Raw genomic sequence first — 14,048 nt, forward strand, 5'->3', positions numbered from 1 at the left:
GAGAGATTATCTGTATTCAAACTAAACGTGGCTTGCAAGTGTTATCAACTAGTGTTTTGATCAAAAAGGTTTCCACTAAGCCATAAGTACTTTCAGATCACACTTGGACTGTGCATCTCAAGTTGATGAAATTAAGAAGTCGGATCTACTCCATAGCAAACATTTCTATGTTCTAGATTTGTCACATATTTTTTTCTTACTTCATGTATTATTATATATATGACAAATGTCATCATGCCTGGGTTTGCCAGAAGCATAACGTGATTCATGTGCACACATGTGCATCTATGTGACATGCTTATTTTAACTAAACGCAAAGGGTTGATATAAACATCTGATATAATTGTCCTTCAAAGAAACAACTTTGCAGGGCAGCGGTGGTGCACACCTTTGGTCGCCACACTCAGGAGGCAGAGGCAGGCAGATCTCTGTGAGTTCGAGGCCAGCCTGGCCTACAAAGCTAGTTTCAGGACAGCCAGGGTGGTAACACAGAGAAACCCTGTCTCAAAAAAAAAAAAAAAAAAAAAAAAAAAACCTTTTAAATTTTCAAAATTTTCAATTGATTCCAGAATTTGAAACTTATGTAAAATATCATAGGTCTTTACCTTCAAAATGCCCAAAGGCCGTAAAAGAAAACCATACTGATATTTGACAAATTACATTTCACTGAAAAACAGCACCACCCAGATAGCTCACTCACCATACCAATTTTGGTTTCAAGAAATTTCCCTCTCTCAAATGAAGTGCACCTTCATACATAAAAATGTGTCTTCTCAGAGGATGTTGGAAAGGTTCTGAAGGCAATTACAAAAAGGGAACATTTTAAAAAGGTTTTTAAATAAATGTACTATTGCAGCATGACTATGGACTCCTGGAGGACTGTTCTGAAGTGAGAGACTCACAGGAGGGTGAATCCTGATGGGTTTCTTTTTATAAAGCAGTCGTCTCAGGTATTGCCATCTGTTGAGCCTGCCTGATTCTGTCAGACAGGAATATTTTCATCATTTCTTCATCGGGGAGAATGCAAGGCACACAGACCAAGGGAGAAGCTTAGAGAGTATGGGAAAGCCACTGACATGTATCTCAGAATGAGGAAGCAAGAAAATCAGAAGAGAGAAACAGCATGTAAGTGCTGAAAGACAAAAATAAGACGGGGCAGTTACTATGTTTCGGTATGTGTTAGGTGTTACTTCCAATGCTCTTGTTGGTGATAACTGTCAGTGAGCGTTTACCACAGACCAATCATCGTGCTTGTTACTTGGCAAGGGATAGTTCATATAAGCAGTAAGTGCATCTAAGCAAGATGCCATTACTAGTGCCTTCCAGAGGAGCTGGAGGAGAAACCTGTAAGTGAATGGCCTAGACAGCGTTCAGATTCTTGTTTCTATGACTTGGAAGTTGTGATATGTCCATATCATGAAACAAACAGAAACCAGCACCTCGAGAGATTTTTTTTTTTCAGAGGATCAGTAAGTGCAGACACATCTAAGACACTTTCTCAGAGAATGTGGACCATCTGTCGCTCTGAGCCTGTATCATATGATTCCTGGTGATTCTATCCCACGTTTTATTATGGCCTTGGACTTCCTCTTGAGAGCTCCAAGCACAGGCCTGGGAAAAAAGGGAAGCACCAACTCAGTGCCCAGTGACACCAGATAACCACAGTGGTCCTAGAGTGCTGTTTTATTTGATTAGCTTCCCTTCTAATACTGAAAAAAAAAAAAAAAAAAAAAAAACCAACTTTCTGCTTAAGTTTCTGGATCATGACTATTTCCCCCAGGATCTTAATGCTGCCTATGTCATGATAGCTCACCACTGGGAATTAACTGCATATTGAGAAACTTCTCTACAGATTACAGTTTTTAGATTGATTTTTTTTTAAGTTAGCATACAAAAAAATGGGCTTCATTACGGCATTTTCATATACACGTCTGTCTTAGTTAAGGTTTCTAATTATAGCACCCCATCCATTTCTATCTATTCTGTTTCCTCTTCCTAGAGAGTTCTGTTACTGTATACTTAACCTCAGTGGTTCTATGGGTTGTAGCTTGCTTATCTTTGACTTAACCGCTAACATCTGCTTATAAGGGAATTCATACCATATTTGTCTTTCTGGGTCTGGGTCACCTTGCCCAGGATGATTTTTTTCAGCTCCACCCATTTACTGGTGAATTTCATGATTTCATTTTTTTAATGGTAGAATACTATTTCATTATGTAAATGTACCACATTTTCTTTATCCATTCATCTGTTGAGGGACATCTAGTTGGTTTTTTTTTTCCCAGTTTTCTGGCTATTATGAATAGAGAAGCAATGGCCATAGCTGAGCAAGTGTCTCTGTAGTAGGATTAAGCATCCTTTGGGTATATGTCCAAGAACAGTACAGTTGGATCTTGAGGTGGATCAATGTCCATCCTCCTAAGGAACCACCACATTCATTTCCATATTGCTACATGAGTTTGCAGTCTGAACAGCAATAGATGGGTGATGGATGACTATTTGAATTCTCTTTCAACAACCATAGAAACTAAGCCCTCAATAAATGAATTCATGTCTAACCATTACACACACATCTTAACACCACATGAGGGATTCCAACTGAGCATGTGCAGCTGTGAGCTACTACTATACAGAGGCAGAATGCACACTTCCATTCTTGCTCTTTATCAAAGCATTGTGCTGTTCATTCTGTCAATTGTTACTGGATATAACACACACACACACACACACACACACACACACACACACACACTATTGGGGTTCCTACAAAAGAGGTATTAGAGTGTACCTCCTCCTCCACATCCTTCTCCTCTTCTGCTTCCATCCCTTTTAAATCTCCATCCTTCAGCTCTGTTTCTAGTTCCTTAGGGAGGCAATCCAGGGTATATCCCATAGGAATCCAGTTTCCAATTAGTCTTTTTGCTCCATGAAAACCCTATCACTGGTTCCTCAGATTTTAATACCTAGACAGATGTATGTGCTCTATTAAGGGAGAAGTGCTGTGGAACGTGGTGTGCTGCGTGCCAAGATAATCTCCTATTCCATAGACGCCAGTACTCAGTCTTGGTTGACTAGGCAATTCCCATGTAGCTTTTGCTTAATGTCTGAGTAATTGGAGGGAGAAGGACTTTGGTCTATCTTTCTCCTTTTGTGACTTCCTCCTTTTGCACTTTATTTGAGATTATGAGTGAGTGTGATTTCAGATGAGAAACATTTAACAGTGAGTCAGGGAGATGAAATTTCACTGAGACGCAGAACACAGGAAGAGAAAATGTGTGAAAACTCACGTTGACTGGGTTGTCTTGGTAGCTCGTAAAGCAGAGAAAGGAAATTCCCTCACAGTGGGTTTTAATAAAATTGGCAAGCTGGGATGTGGGGCTGTGTGAGAACGCTGGTGAGGAATACAGAGATGGAAGGCAAGTGTGGGACTCATAGGGAAGGTCTTTCTTATCTTGGACATGTTTCCCCCTGCACCTAATTTATTCTGCAGATGAGTTCCCAGATGAGAACTGTTTTCCTATGAATCTGAAATAATAAATTTAAGAGGGTAGGATATATCTTCCAATACAAGAAATAAATCAAATACCAGGCGGTATTATGCCTTGGCATTAGAGATTTCTATGAAGAATATGCACTTATCTATGTATAAACTAAAGAGTATATGGGAATTTGATTCCCTGAGGAGATAAAGTGAGGCATGGTCATTACTTAATGAAGAGACTCATTATGCAATTACATAAAAGTCACACTTTAAGAGATTTATAAATATTATTTGATTTTCATGCAACTTCTCCAGACTTTTTAAGTCTGCCATGTAAAGCATGACCACCACATGATGGCCACAGAACTCCTATTTCCTTATTCCTCATTTTATCAGTGAGCTATCACTTTCTTATTTGTTTTGTTATTTATGTTCTGTTTCCACCTACCACTGTCTTGTTATTAACAATGTAGCTCAATGGTAGAGTGTCTTCCTAATATTTCCAAGGCCTTGAGTTTAATCTCCAGTGTGTGTGTGTGAGAGTGTGTGTGTCCTCATACACACACACACACACACACACACACACACACACACACATACACATACATTGACACACACATGTGTATCATGAACACTTAGAACCATTTGTGGTACCCATTAGGTACTCTGTAATTTGTTTACTGAATAACAAATAACCTTGAGAGGCTGGGAGAGTTTAAGTTACATGAATAAACCACGGGAATCACAGCTGGCAGCCAGTCTGGAGATCCTTCATCTATCACTGCTACAATAGCTCTTGTTTGTTTAGCTATCGTGGTTAGTGTGCAAGAGGTGACGTGCCCCCAGAGGAGAATGCGGAAGACCAGCAACCAGGACATTGAACGCCCCTATGTGCCAGCATTCACACTGGGAATTCCAGGCAATGTTAGGGGACATCGCTGCTGTAACCCTTACCTTTGAGAAATATATGATAAAGTCCCTTCCCAAATTAAGACCCATGGCCTTCAAGAGAGTCAGCAGATTCTAGAGTGAGGGTCCAGCAACTTCAGCCTCTATGGAGTGCTTTGGATTTCTGTAGCTGGATCAGAAAAGGTACACCAGAGAATCCTGCTAGAGATCCAGGCTGGTTGACCGCTAGGAAGGGAAGGTCGCTGTCCTACAGTGCTGTCCAGCACCGCTTCCTTCACTTCCAAGGGAGATCACGGGCGTACGCACAAAGTGTGGACAAAATGCCTATTTTGTCTCAAAATATCTATTAAGAGAGGGGAGAAAATAACGTAAATCCTGTGCCCAGGCTTGCACTTGGTTGTGGTGGGGTGGGAGAGGGCAGGCAGCCCCTGCTGTTCTCAGAGGGGTCCCTCCTAGAGCGCTGCTGCTCGTATTAACCACTTCACTGTTTTGTCCCAATCTCGTTATCTGTTCTTGTTAAAATCTTTATTATTCATGGATGCAAGGGGAAAAAAATCCCATCATTAACCCATCATAAATATTCATAACACTTTGCAATTGTATGCATTTCATTTAGCCACTTGGCAAAACTTCTCTGAAGTACTCAGGTTTTAAGGAAATCTGGCTAATGAGACCAGAGCCCAGGAAATGCAGGGTGGCCTTTCTACTCTGTGTTATTTTATTTTAACCTGAAAACAAATGCAAAATATAAATAATAATTAAAAGAGATAAGCAGGGGAGGCGCTCACTGGCAAAGAAGAGCTGCATATCCCCTGGCTTTGTCTTGATTGTGTTCTTGTGTCTAGCGGAAGATAAGCTCAAACTCTGTACTACAAGAGAGGGATTCTGAGTTTGTGCTACTAACGGGTTTATCCAGAGGCCTACAGAGGCAAGATAAATCCTCTGCTTTGGTAAACAGGGACCTTTCTGCTCATGGTCGGTACAATTACTGACGTCAGGTTGAGGCAGAGATAAGAGTGGTCCTTTTCGGGGACTTATTTTACCAGGCAGTCATCCCAATTTTAGTGTCTGAGAAAGTATTATATCCATCTCATTCTTCTTCTTCTTCTAATCCACTTTATCTGAACTATGCGCTCTCCCATCAATATGGAGAGCTTTGTGTGGAAGTGAAAGAAAACCCAGGAAATTTCTACTGCAACCAGATGGAAATGGAATAATGTACTTCCCCACCGCCATCCCCTCCCAGTGGGGGAGAGCTTTTGTCCCATAAATTCTTGCCTTGGAATTTCTTTCCTGCCTTTCAGCTGAAAGAGTCTTAACCACTGAAAAGGAGCGTTTAAATGGTATGAGCTTGTAGAAGAAAATATGTATACCAGTAGATGTGGCCCCTTGCCTGCACTTGTTTAGGATTCTTCCACGCCACTACTGACGACGTTTAGGCTCCATAATGAGTTGCTTTTCCAGCATAACGGCTAACAGGTGCCGGGGAACGTTGGGAGCATTTGAAACCGCTCAGCAAGTTCCACTTCCCCTGAGGGTTTTCGGCAGGGTAGAGACAAGTTACCACCAATGCAAGTACTAGACTGGCTGGTGGCGTACATCACTTCGTTAGGAAATGTCACATGTTAATAGGGAGCACACCAGATTCCCAAGCAGAGGACCAATTAAGGAAAGTCCTCTGTGGTCCGGTCCTGTGGAATTAGACCGAGTTCTTCCAGCTATTGATCCTTGAGCTCATTTGCGGTAGTGTTCGGCGGCCGTCTCATTGTTTGTTGGACCATCTCGAAGACTCTAATTAGAGTCTTTGGTAAGTTGTCCCTCTGCTAACTGATACGGGTTATCATCCGGGAGAAGGGACTCTTCCCACTATTTATTTTATATTCGACCCCATAGAAAAGATCTGTAACTTCAGGAAAATTAAGTGGGCTGTTTTATAGGATTCATTGTGTCAAATTATATGTGACCTTTGAAATAGCGCACATTTCTTCAGTGTGTTATATATTAAAATTCAAAACCAGGTCTTAAATTCTAGTAATATTAATTACTCCCACTGTGCCTCCCTCCACCGAGCTGCCTTCAAAACCTTCTTAGGCCATGATATTTGCTTAGTAAAGTATTTTGTTTGCAAGGAACGATGATTCACTCAATGTCACTCAGGTAATGAGGGCTTTATTTTAAGGGTGCCTATGTTGTTAATGGAGCCAGAATCTCACGAAATCCTCCAAGTAGAAGGCGGACAGTGGCCTGGCGGTGAATCCACTGCTGCCATGAGATAGTGACTCTGAGTTTAAGGACGTGGTTCTAAGGAACTGAAGAGCTGGCGCAAGGCTTTGCCAGAGAGATGTACCTGGGATCACGATACAGACCTGCTCTGTTTTCACGCGTTCCGATGTCTCCTGACTCATTCTACTCATGGTACCTCTTAAGAGGGGCATAGCATGGTCCCAGATAGTTCCTCATAAGAGGAGAGACATTTGTCTCCTTGTTAGAACACAATAGAGGCTGCTGACCTCTGTTATTGTTTGCCTTTCTGTCAGGTGCCCATTCGCTGTCCAGTCAACTAGCCCATGGGTGAAATGACCCGCATATTACATAGCTTGCAACAGCTTCATTATACTTCCCCAAGTGGACCAGATGGCAAACTTTCTAGCTCATGTGAACAAGCTCAACTTGGAGCTTTTCCTAGGTGGAGCCAGCCTTCTACTACAATGTCCACTGTGCTTAGCATCAGTGGTGGGGTGTTGTAGGTGCTGCTTCAATTATGCGATATTTATGTTCCTTTTTGCTGTGGGTAGTTTTGGGTGAAGTGACATTGATTGACATTTACATATGGTTTGATATCATTTACTTGTCAATGGGGGAATTCTTGAGGATTCTGAGTTCTAAGACATATATAGTAGGTTCATTTGCCCTTTCCCCTTTCTAGATTTTTCTTTTCATTAAAACAAAACAAAACAAACAAACAAACAAACAAAAAACAGCCATCTGGGCATGATGGCACATGGCCTTAATCCCAGCACTCCGGAGGCAGAGGCAAGTGGATCTCTATGAGTTAGAGGCCAGCCTGCTGTACAGAGTCAGTTCCAGGACAGTGAATTCCAGGACAGCGAGTTCCAGGACAACCAAGGCTACACAAAGAAATCTTGTCTTGAAAAACAAAAAACAAAACAAACAAACAAACAAAAAACCAAAATAACAACTAAAAAGTTATAGCCAAGTCAGCAATCCAATATGATATGATATAAAAGCTAAACCTCATTTTAAGATGAGGAACTGCTGTGACCTCCCTCTCCAAGTCTTTCTAACGTACTGGAGTTGCTTTCCTTGGGAGGAAGGAATAAAACCCAGGGACAAACTGTTGGTGAGATGAATTTGCTTTCTAGTTTTCAGAGAAATTCACGCTTTTTTCAATATGGGAAGCTAGACACCTCCCTTCAAACTCCTCCTGCTACACTGTATACTTCTCAAGGTCTGGAACAGGTAACACAGATACCGGGGAGGAGAGAGGTGGAAACAGGCATGGTTGGCATCCCAAGCTCCCCTCAGAGCAATCACAGGCACACTGCATGACTATGCTTCAGTCTCCCTGGTGTATTTTTCCAGCAGAACTGACTGTCTACAAATTACCAGGGCACCAACATTCTGGGACCACAGACATGATTCTAGAAGTACAAACATGTAACACCAAGTACAAGTTTGTGCTGGACAGAGACCTGTGTCAGCATGAACTGTCACCCATCACTTAAGGCCCACTTTTATCTGTTCCTGCTTGTCTGCCCATGTATATGAAGACAGAGGAGCTTAGACAGAAGCCCAGAAAACACTACAGTGATTGAAAACTCAACTTTTGCTTCTGTAAGTCTCCCATAAAAAAATGTGTGGCCAGGCGGTGGTGGCGCACGCCTTTAATCCCAGCACTCGGGAGGCAGAGGCACGCAGATCTCTGTGAGTTCGAGGCCAGCCTGGTCTACAAAGAGAGTACCAGGAAAGGCGCAAAGCTACACAGAGAAACTCTGTCTCGAAAAACCAAAAAAAAAAAAAAAAAGAAAAAAAGAAAAAAATGTGTGTTAGCCAAGTGTGGTGGTGCACGCCTTTAATCCCAGCACTCAGGAGGCAGAGGCAGGTGGATGTCTGTGAGTTAGAGTCCAGCCTGGTCTACAGAATAAGTTCCAGGATGGCCAGTGCTATTACACAGAAAAATCCTATCTCAAAAAATCACAACCAAAACCAAAAAAGAAAGAAAGAAAGAAAGAAAGAAAGAAAGAAAGAAAGAAAGAAAGAAAGAAAGAAGAGAAGGAAGGAAGAAAGAAAAGAATAGCATATCAATTCTTTCCTGGCAAGTCTTTTCCTTATTTTTTATTCTGTTTGGTGTGGTGGTATTGTGTTCTCCAAAATATTGTGTACCCTAATAAACTTATCTGGGGTCAGAGAACAGAACAGCCTCTAAATATAGAGGCCAGAAAATGGTGGTGCACACGCCTTTAATCCTATCACTTGGGAGGCAGAGATCCATCCAGATCTCTGTGAATTTAAAGCCACACTGGAAACAGCCAGGCATGGTGACTCACACCTTTAATCCCAGGTAGTGATGGCAGAAAGCAGAAACGTATACAAGGCATGAAAACCAGGAACTAGGGCCGGTTAAGCTTTTAGGCTTTTGAGCAGCGGTTCAGCTGAGATTCATTCTGGATGAGGACTCAGAGGCTTCCAGTCTGAGGAAACAGGATCAGCTGAGGAACTGGCGAGGTGAGGTTAGCTGTGGCTTGTTCTGCTTCTCTGATCTTCCAGCGTTCACCCCAATACCTGGCCTCAGGTTTGATTTTATTAACAAGGCCTTCTAACATTTGTGCTACAGTTTGGGACACTGCCTCTAGATTATGTTTATATAACTAGTCGTCATTGTGTCAGTTACCTTTGCTTACTTCGTGTCTGTCTTCTGCTTCTTCATCTCATTCTACAGGGTGTTTGTCAATAGCTGAAGAGGCTACTTTTCTCTTTCCATGGTGCTGTCAGAATTGGGCCAGAGAAGTATGGTATGTGTGTCTGCTTTGAATAGCTTAGTAAAGGAAGTTGATGTTCCCAGTAGACCGAGTACATAATAAGTCTTGTGGGCAGGATCGATGATAAAAGGAAGAGAGAGAGAGAGAGAGAGAGGCAGCAAGGGGGTTGGGGGGGGTAGGGTAGACTAAGATGAGGACAGCCAAACAGATTCCAGCTAAAACTGGTTCAGTTTGCTAATGAATGCACTTGCTAGTACTGAATTCCTGATCCTCTCTTCACCTTTCAAGTCAAGTTAAAAAAAAAAAATTGATTCCATGCCAGTTACAAGGGGCAGAGCTGTCACTTATCAGGGAGATTAACTTGCTTTGTTGAATACTGACAGGGTCTAAGGAAGGGCAGAAACCACTCAGAGTGGAGGCCCCACTCTAATTCATGGTAACCTCAAAATCAGAACCAGAAGTGAACCAAGGGTGTGCAATGTATGCCAGCTCCAAGTCCAGACTAATGGAACCCTGAAGAATGAGAATATAAGGAATTCCTAAACTAAGAAGAATTTTGGTCATCTCTGAAGAATTTTTATGTGCAAACTGGTTAGACTTTTGAAGGTATGGGCTCTAGTCCTTCAGCCTCAGAGTCACACACTTCCATGCCGAGCCAGCTACACCAGTCAAAAGAGGTTAATTCTAATAATGGCCTTGGAACATTGGGTCACTCTCTGGGTAGGGAATAAGCATAATTGAAGGAAAGACACCAAGGGTCCCTAATGCCAAGTGATGCTTCTGCCAGAGCAGATGGCTTCCCTGTGCAGCTGAGCTCTGGGAAGTCTCTACAGTGTGGTCAGATACGTGAATATTGTCGTGCTTGGCTGGCCGTCCCCCAGCATGATTTCTTTTAACTGCCACAGTTTTGCCCTATGGCTCTAGATGTTATCAGACTGATTTCAAATATGTCTAACATGATTCCCAGTGTCCTTTCAAATGCCACATTGCTCAGAACAGACAATGCCTCGGAAAAAAAAAAAGCTGCTATGAATACATAAAACTAGAGAATGTAAAAAAGTCTGAATGTGTTTATGTGGTGTGATGGGGCACTGGGGGTGTGGGGGCGAACACCTGAAGGAAGTGACCATACAGAGTAGAGTTGGTTTTCCCTTCTCCTCAGGTTTGGCACCTATGAATTCAACCAACCACTGTTTGGAAATGCATCTGTACTAACAATGCAGACTTTTTGCTTGTCATTATTCCCACACAGCACAAGAACTATTTACAGAGCACTTACATTGTGTTAGCTATTGTAAGGAGTATAGATATGATTTACAGTATGCAGGAGGATGCCTGCGGTTTCATAAAAACACTACAGTGTTTTATATACAGCTCTTGCGCATCCAGATATTGATTTCTACGTGAGTCCTGAATTCTGTCTAGATACCTAGGATTAATTAAACGTTTCCCAACTTTTAGAGATAAATTTGAATACATCCTAAGGGCATGTGATGACTTGAGAAATTAGAGAAGAAAGTTACATTGAAGAGTAAACTTCTGTGGTAAAACCACTGACTCACAAATAAAAAGTATTTGGAAAGCTGCCCAGCCCCTTTCTCCCAATTGCAGGGCTTTGGAAATTTCCTTTAAAAAGGGATAAACATGTCATTTGCTTTTCTTTCAGCCCTGGCTTTTAAGTTCTTAGGAATGGGGAGTAGCAGACTGGGATTCCTGTCCAAATCCTAGGCAAACTTTCCCGTCCTTTTTTCCCAGAGCTACCTGGGTAAAGCAGTTTGCAGGGCTCTGTTCCTCTAGAGAGGGGAGATGACAGTCCACCCTTTCCAGTTAATTCTTCCAAGCTTGCTGGAAAGAGCCATTGGTTTATATTTTATTCTTCATGCCTTTGAGATCTTGGGACGAAAGACTCTCTATAAACCACAAAGCCTATTACTATTTTAAGTACCTGCATCTTCCAGAAGGAACACGCCGGCTCCCCGCAGGAGAAATAAATGGAGTCGGCTTTCGGGTTGGCACACTGTCTTTAGTAAAAAAGAAAGAAAGACACAGATTGTCCTGTTCTCTCTCCTGTAGCAAATGTGTCTCGATCTAGTAAAGCAGAACACATATTTCAGAGGAGGTACTTGTCACACTCTGCTACACAAATCACAGGGCCTTTCCCAGCACAGGGGTATGGAAGGGGTCAAAAGAAAAAAAAAAAAAAAGCAAGCTTTGAACACACACACACACAAAGAGTGATGATAAAATTCACTTTCAGGGATGTGTGTGGAAATAAACCTGTTCTTTCTCTTGTTTTAGGGTGTTGTTTCATGGGTGTAAGGCAAAGAAAATGGCAGTGGGTACCCACATTTCAAACACACATAGGCGCAGTTTGAGGAAGCACCTGGTACTTGTGAGCAAAACAGCAGGCAAAAATATTTTGTTCTATTTTCTCATTGTCATATCTCTTGGAGATGTTTTTCCCCTGTCCCTCTCTTTGTGTTCTTGACAGGATTGACAAGCATCCGTGTGTTACCAAGTAACATGAAGTTCTTGCTTGAATAATCACGATGGAAATCCAGGGTATTTCAAAGTGTATTATTGACTCAGAGAACCACCCACTAGATTGAATTCTTCTGATTAACATTGATTGACAGCATCCTTGAGGTGGTGTTTTTACACCAAATGGTCGGTCAGGTCTGCTGAGGCCCCTGCTTTAGCTCTGTCACTGGTGTCTTTGTCTCAGAGCTGTTATGATGTGGGCTGTGGTTAGGAAGGGTTCTCTCATGGACGATACAAAAAAAAAAAAAAAAAAAAAAAAAAAACCCTCCTGTTCAACTAAAGACCAACCAAACCAAACCAAACCAAACCATAACAACAAAAAACCAAAAGCCCTCAGCAAATGACAAGAAGAGAAACTAGCAGGGATTGCTTTTCTCTTTTCCTTTCTTTTCCTCTCTACTATTCACCAGCCTTCAGCTTTGGTACCAATAATGCTGTCATTGGCCAAAATATGGCAGAGCTCATGGCATGCTCAGAATGAACAGGGGGATATTTTCTATAAGCAATGAAATCATGCTTCCCTCTCAGGGTGTGCAGGCCATTGAAAAGAGTGCAGCAACCTGTGATGAAGATAACCAATGAGTCCTTATGTTGGGGCAGGTTGAACATGAGGCCACTATTACTATTTCTTCTCCTTGGTCCTAAGGATGGAGTCCAGAAATGCCACATGAAAGGAGGAAAAAAAAAACCTGCTTTCTGCTTGGAAGCAGGGAGGAGAGTGGAGGCTTACCTGGAAATACTATTTGCACAGTGAACCCAGGATTTGTAACTAGGTACTAAGTTTTTCACGAGTCTGGCTTGACAGATCATTTCTTCTGCACACTAACTAAACATTTGATAAAGCCTTTGATGGTTTCCTGTACAATGCAAATTCCCTGTCTTTTTCTTCATCTTTTTTTTAAATCTGAGGCATTCCCTTATTGTCTGTATTTTAAGCAAGGGACAGAATACAGCTTCACTACTCAGAAGTCAAGCAGTAATAGCTCCATCTTAAAAATAGGCATATGCATGTATTAGCCACAGAACAACTTAATAAAACGGAATGTATCACACTAAAAACTGACAGACAATACTGGTCTGATTAGTTATTTATGATTTTTGGAATATCTCTTTTCCAAAGGGAAAACATAATGCTTTCCACAGCAGTTTTACCGTTCTTTCTTAAAGGATTGTGATATTATTAGCTGAACATGAAACTAAGCTTTGCAAAAAACAAAATCTCTAAGAAGCTGTTTTGCAAAGTTCCCATGGAACTGTTGTGATCAATGAACAACTTCTCAGAAATACTTGAATTTTTATAGCACCTATATTTACTATTTATTCCTATGAGATCTGAGATTCTAATACGTATGTGTTTTATTCACAAAACACATGGCAACCTAGACACTAAATGTCCCCTGCGATACTTTATTTTCAGCACCTGGGGTGACCACAAATTCCAAATGTGTTGCTGCCAAAACTAAGTGAGGTTCCTGTGACACTGTGCAATGGCCCATCATATCTGCTCCAGCTTGCTTTAACATTAGTGTGGCTAGCTAGCACTCTCCGCTGAGAACGGTCTCCTCATCTGAAGCTCACAGCTGTGATCAAATTGCCCATATCAGTCTGCAGATTTTATCCTGTGCTTAGCTCTTTAACCATGTGTGTGTGTATGCTTGTGCTCCATGTTTGTGTGTATGCCATGGGAGCGTAGCCTCTACCTTCACTGAGAATCTGGACTGTTTAATGCAGACATAGCCTTGGATTCAGGAGGAGCTCTATGATTTATATAGCGTGGAATCTGAAATTGTCTTCTCTTTCACTGCCCTATATCCTCGGGGGAAGAAATGATAATTTCTGTAGACCAACGTATTCAAAATGCATTTAGCAACACTCATATTGTCTTGGGGTCTCTCATGTTCAGCTTTATGGCAACCATGAAAAGCCACTTCATAACCTCATCTCTCTTAAAGCCTACAGTGGCTTTTCACTTACCAAGTTTTCAATTTGGTAACACACTTCTAATCTCATTTTGACTATTGTTTAGATGATTTCCTTAGTTTTCTAATCTTAAAATTCCCAACTTTCCTCACCCACTCAACACACAAAACAAAAAAACAAAAAAAAATCTATGTATT

This window comes from Peromyscus eremicus, chromosome 13 (assembly GCF_949786415.1).
Source record: "Peromyscus eremicus chromosome 13, PerEre_H2_v1, whole genome shotgun sequence".
In the NCBI taxonomy this organism is placed as follows: Eukaryota; Metazoa; Chordata; class Mammalia; order Rodentia; family Cricetidae; genus Peromyscus; species Peromyscus eremicus.